Genomic DNA, 6,948 nt, shown 5'->3' on the forward strand with positions numbered 1-6,948 from the left:
TTTCCGACTCGGGGAGGGAGAAGCGCTAAATCGCTTCTCGGAGGCAGGCGGGGAGGAGCGGGGTGCTGGGCCGTCGCGGCCTGGCCTCGGCGCCTCGGCGGAGCGAAGCGGTTGCGGCTCCGGAGGAGGTGAAGGGGCTTCACCTGCGCGTTACCTCCCACTGCTGTACCCAGGCAGCCGCACCCGGGAGGGTCCCTCGGTCCGATGGGGTTGAGTAGGATGCTAAATAATGCCAGCCAAAATCCCAACGCTACTCGAACGTGTTTTGTACTGCAGAGAGCCTGTAAATATGCTTTTGTTTGAACTAATTTCCCTTGGGCGTGTGGTGAATTCTTTCCTGCTATAGATTCACGTGTCAAGGAAACGATGTTGCAGTAGGGCAATATATATAACAAAGGCAATGAGTAGTAATTTTAAAATATGTGGATTTAATGTGCTTTCTGGACATTATAAAGATACATGCTCAAATTTGTTCTGTTTTTCAACAATGACAAGAATAGCTTGTTATTATTGGGCACTGGCCACTGTAGGTCTGAATTAAATTAATATGTTCTTTCCCGTTAGCAAGTAACTTCTTATCTAAAATACACATTTTTAAGAGTAGAAGCTGGAAGAGTTCCTACTGATCTTTCGTTTCTTTGTTAGTGCACGGTTGTGTACTTTCCTTTTCTATTATTTCCTTAAACATCTCTGGTCCCACTGGTTACAATCACTAATTCATCTTTAGCTATTCCTGACTACCCCCCTGTTCACTATACTGATGTGTCTTGCTTGGAGTTTTTAAGAGTATTACTGTGCTGCCTGAGCGATTAAGACAGCTATCGATGTATATCTGTTTTTATATAATAGTTTACGCAAGCAACAGTTGAGATTAATTTATAGTTATTTATGTGTGCTTTCAAATTTTAAACTGGATTTTGCTTTGGAAATTTTGTGGTTTACTGCAGGAGGATTACAGCTCAGTCCTCTAATAATTCCTGTGCAGCAACAAAATGGCAAGTTGCGAAAGGACTGAAGTTCTTTATTTCCAGAAGTCTAGGTACCTTTCCTTTTCAAGAGTTTCTATACAGCTTTAATCTTTTCTTTCTTTATTAATAATCTGGACTTTATTCATGTAGAAACTGATATTTTGAATTTGGAAGGATTGCTGGATCTACAGCAATCTAGGCAGATTTACCATGAATATTTTTGCTAGACCTTTGTGTACCTGACCATTTCTACAGACCTTGGACAAATTATCAGTGTGCTATATTTGCACCAATTCCACAACTTGAGAGATACGTTAGACTTACGAGATGTGTCTCACAGTCCTTGTGTGTGTGCGCGCTGCATTTACTTTCTTGGAAAGCACTTGATGGAAACATACTGTCAGGAGCCAATGACCCACATGTTTTGTGCACAAGAAATTTCACATCTCAGGTTTGTCAGGTTTAGTACATGTACAAAGGCTATTCGCGTAGCAGATAAGTAACGGCATCAGTGCTTTTTAGAAGCGTACATTCACTGTCCGTCTAAAAAATCCTGAACTGACACATGATACCTGCAGCTTGGGCTCTTAGCCACTCTAAAGGTGTCATGAGCATGCTAAATCTTGCTTGCAGAAGGTTGGTTGCATGGTATGTATTATCTTGCCGTTTTGTGTAGCAGAGCAGGGATGTCACTTAACAGTTTTGGCTGTAGAGGGCGTTACAATTTGTGAATGGGACAGTGATAGCCTAAAACCCAAGAACCTGTGGCTTACTGAGAACCAGGGATAAATCAGTACCACAAGATTATGGAAACACAAATGAGAATATGGGGTTTTATGCTGGAATCTGTTTTCTGCCACGTATTGGCTCTCTTGACTCTTTGTGTAAAATTAGCCTTAAGCCCAAGTTGCAAAGGTTGGATTCGGATGTCTGCGGTGGTTGATGAAGAATGATTGAGATTATGCTGCGGTAGACTTTAATTCTCCATTTGGAGTCTAGGAATCAGCAGCAGGTACTATGGAAAATAATACTGTGAGTTTTCTTTGAACATTCTTCCTTATTCAGAGAGCAAAGGAGTAATGTCCGTTCTGAGATCAAGGAGGCTTGCTTTCTTTTTTAAAGAACTATGAGATCAAGAAGAATTCAAAAACCCACGTTTTTATTAAATAACACTTCTGCAACTCTTGGAAAATTCCTGTTGTGTCTGATTTTGTTTTAATTTAGTTCTTCTTTTGACAAAGTGATTAGAAAGAAATTGGAACTTGTTAAATAGATTTAATGGAGTTAAAATAGAATGAAATGTGTGGTTCAGTCTTTGAATGCGAAGTCATAGTGGAATATTCCATACTGTCAGTAAAGAAGTTTTTCATGCTGCACTAAAGAACAGCATAGTGAATGTTGTAGGAGTAGGAAGCAATTGCCCTTAATTCCCTAGAATTTAACTGACTTGTATTTCTTTCTCATTGCATCTGATCAGATAGGATGTAACAGAAGTTTGGCCAAAATTGTAATGTCAAGCTCATTAATTACATGGTGGACATAATCTGAAGGAGGAACTGTCAGCTTGCTTTCCAAATTAGAGGTTAAGTGTTCTGCAAGAAACTCGGCAAGACCCACAAGACATTGCATTCCTAAAGACACTATAGAGCATCTGTTTGCAGGAGGCACAGGCTCTCAACTCCTGCAGACACTGGAGTTCAGTGAGAGCCAGGATTTGGGAGCTGCTTCCTCACAAATACCTTTTTCAGTGCAAGTTCCAGCTCCAAGGCCTCCACTAAGCCTGCTGCATGCTGGTTTTGGCCTCTGTGCCATAGATTCCTGTTCCCCACTTGAAATAAACTATTGAGTCAGGCCCCAAATGTACTTACAGAGGACTACAAAAAGAAACTTAGCCATATGCTGAAGTTGTTCATGCAGTGCAGGTCTTGCCTGCTGTGTGAAGGCAGTGTGGGTTGACTTTGCGTTGATTCTTTCTTCCCTGCGTCCACTCTCTCCCTCATGTATTATTTATTCCTATTTGAGTATTTTAAAAAGCTTGCAGTATGCTATTGGAACCACCTCCTTTCCTCTGCCCTGTTGGGGTTCACCAGCAATATTTTTCCTGTTCTGATACATGCTGGCTTGCCTGCAAGATCCACAGTGGTTAACTTTCTGTTTAAAATAGTGTTTCTTTCTGTGGAGGAGAAGACAACTGGCATGCTGGGCTGCAAATTATTTGGTGAGTCATCAGTTAGTATATACATCCTGAATAAAAAAGCACTGCAGCTGCTAATTTCTGTTTACTGCTTGACAGTATGTACAAGAAGAGAAAAGGTAATTGGTATGTGTAGCCTTTTATTGGTTGGTTTATATATAAATGGAAAATATGCATTAGGTCTTTTCAGGCTCCAAGCCTCTATTTGTGTGAACACATGAGAAATGTGCTGTGGGCTTTTTGTCTTTTTCCTCTCCCACTTCCACGGATAGGCCGAGAGGGTGGATCAGGAAGGATGTAGGACTTTCCATTACGGAAAGAGATGATTTACAAGACAGTCATCGAGATTTGGTGTTAGTGCTTGTTTTTCTCTCTCTTTCCTTAAACATAATTCACCCTAAGAGAGAGAAATAGTTGTGGGTTCTTTTTTTAAATTCCTCAGGTCAGCTGTATGAGCAGATAAATGGAAATGGAATGAGAATTATCCATTATCCAAAATAACAGACTGAGGTAGACCTTAGGAGCAGAATTTGGCCATTATTCTGATTATGCAGAGTTAGTGATGTGGCTGTTTATTTACAGAGTTAATGCCTTTGAGGATTAGTTTTCAGCAGTTTCTGTAGTAATTTCAGGGGCATGATTTATGGCAGAATCTGAATGAAAGTATGACCAAAGCCAAAGGACTTGTTCTTGCTTGTTGCAGAAACAAGAATCGGAGAACTTTTTTCCAGAGTTTACTGGTTTGGTTTTATCTTGCTCTCTTTTTGATACAGACTATGCCAGATTGCCAATGGGCTTTGTTATTCACAAGTTTCTGCCCAACAAGAAGTTCAGGGAGAATGTTTGAGGTTTTTGGATCATTTTAGTAATAATGAATAAGAAATTGTGCTCTTTGTGTGGGTAAAAAAGTGGGGGGAGTTCCATAAATATAGCTGTTTGAGAGTCTTTTTTTCTTTTTTGTTTATCCTGATCCGGAGAAAATCATTATTATTTGCAGTTCTGACTTTTATTTAGCCTAGTTCTGCATGGCACAGAGCAATATACAAGTCATTATTTCTCCTTTCAGCTGCCCCTAACCAGGTTATCTTAATGCTTGAAAGTGGGTGAGCAAATGCATTTTCTTTTATGTTATTCAGACAGGTGATGGGTTAAAGATTTGTGGGCGTATTCTAGCTCACGAGTTCCTGTATAAAGTATAATCATGAGCTGCCCTCAAAATAAACCTGGGCTTGGCACAGATTTATGTTCTAAACATGATTACACATAAATGTCAGATAAGTGGAAATACTCAGGAAAGTGGAAACATTCCAGAATTCTGCTATTTATGGCTTCAAAACAGACATTTGAAAAGCACTAGTTCTTCATTTTCAACAGGAAAACTCTTCATATTTTTTAATTTAAGAATAAGAGCAAATGACCTTTAATTGCCAAGGTCATTGTTATGAAAATGCTTGCGTTTTTTCTCCGCTTCCTTAGTGGACATTGGGAAAAATCAAACACAATTTCAGTAAAGCAAGGTAGAATGATCAGTTTGTACTTCAGCGTTTTTAAGCACTCCACTGAAATTTGTGGTTAAAATCCCATGACACTTCATTGTATTAGATGCAGCCACCAGCTTTGATAGGTCTGGAAACCTGAGGCAGGAAGAATTGAAGTAAGCTGTCCAAGTTCATAAAGGAAGTCTGAGTTAGAACTGGGATTAAAGCACTATTTTCCTGATGGCCAGGGCTGTACTCCAGCTGTCTAGAAGTTGCTTCCACAGGAAAAGTACGAATGACTACTATGACTGCATTTAGCCTATCTCAAATTAAAAACTGAAATAGAAGCTCTGACAGATGATGCATCTGGAAGAAGAGCATGTCTGTCTCTTTCTATATGTAGACCTTCTACAGTAAAATAATGGAGCCTGTAGTTTATTGCTGCAAATTTCTCTTCCCCAGCTCCAACAGGACTTTGATTCCATAAAGTGATGCCTGGGTTATAAAAAGGTGCAATTATGAGTATGCTAGAGGGAAAATTGCCAGTCTGACACTGGAAATGTGGTGCTTTGATGTCCAGGGGTGAATGCTACAGGACACTTTGTACTCTTCTGTTTGCACCAGATTAAAACTAATGAGGAATGATACAATGATATTCATGAGTTAACATCTTTCTTTGCAATCCTGAAATAAAAATAAGCATGTGAAGATTTTTTTTTTAAGACACCAGTATATTGACTTTGCATCATACCCCTACCAACAGACTTTATTAGTCAAGGACTTTTTTTTGTTTTTCTTTTGAGCAGAAATATAAGGTATAGACATATCTCCCTTAATTTAGGGCTTATGTTTGGCTGCAGGTAATGCAGAGTAAGTCCTATATGTATGGTGTATTTATTTCCTCTGAATTAGATGTGCTTTGGGCAAAGTGTGGGGGGGGTGGGGTGCAGTAAAACAAAGACAAAGATTTTTCATGAAGTTGCGATTTTTATGTGGAGTGAAACTTTGTGCATACAGCTCTATGTTTGATGTTTGTTTCTGTCTGTACAAATGTATTTTTATACCAATTTGACGTTACTAAATGTTCTCTTCATAATTGGGAGTTACCTGGGGTTAAGATTTTCTGAAAGAATTTTTTTTTAATTATATTTGCTGACAGATGTCTACAAGCAAATGACAAGAAGGTCATAAAGGGCCTAGTGTAGAGCTTAGACAGTAAACATTCATTAGGATAAGGTTTAAGAAATGAGATTTTCTCTCAGTCTTTGTTCAGTCGCTCGCAGTTTTTCTCACTAGACCAACACCGGGAATTAGAGGTGATGCACCTTGGTTTAGAAAGCTGCTGAATTTATTCTAATGGAAGGTGAAGAGCGAGCATTTACACCAAAGATGACCCCTTTCCCTCAGCTCCCTGCGTACTGCATTTTAGCGTAGGTTTTGCAGTACTGGTAAGGGTAGGCATTTGGGTTTACATGCTTGTATCGTCAGGCTGGATTACAGGACCAGGAGGTCCTGACATCTTAGCCAAGTCTCGTCCCCATTCTGTACCAATGCACAATAATATTTGAATGTGGACACCGAGAGCTGTGGTGGGGATATGATGAAAAAAAGAACGTGTCTCTTCCGGCTCTAAAAAATCCGAAAAGCACGACTGAGGTGCACAGAGTGAGTGACTTCCAAGGCACATAGCTATGGCTGAGGCTTTCCTTCTGACGGATGGTTGTGTAGTTCCCGTTTGGGGCGGGTGCCGGTACAAAGTCTGGAGATGTTCCTTGCCCAGAAACTGCTATTACTTGGGATAGGCTGCCCCCACCTTTCTCCACCACCCTGCCCGAGCCCTAGTGCTGTTTGTCTGCCTGCGTACGCTGCAGTTACTGCAAACCCAGAGAGGCGCCCGCAGCAGGCGGGGCTGCAGCGTCCCGTCCCGGGCCCCATCATACGAGCTGGGGCTCGAACCGGCGGACTCTACTCCCTCGGGGCAAACCGCTCCCTTCCAGCGGGGAGGTGCGACTGAGTGCGATTGATGGGGGAAAGAACCAATGGCCGCCTTGGAGTCCCCTAGCAACTGAGCCGCTGTGTGCCGCCGGGATCACGAGGAAGGGGGCGGTGGAAGTTTGCCTTCCCCCAATGGAGGCCGAGGGGGGCGGGGCTAGTGCGAGTTTGGTGCACCAATAGATGAACGTAGGGGGTGTTACAGCTCCGTCGTCGACGGGGAAGGGGCGAGGCTACCACTTTGGCGTGCCAATGAATGCTGAGGAGGGCGGGGGCGGAAACGAGCCGCCCAATAGTGGGGCTCGGGGGCGGTGCT

This window comes from Phaethon aethereus, assembly GCF_964289735.1.
Source record: "Phaethon aethereus genome assembly, chromosome: 18".
NCBI lineage: Eukaryota > Metazoa > Chordata > Aves > Phaethontiformes > Phaethontidae > Phaethon > Phaethon aethereus.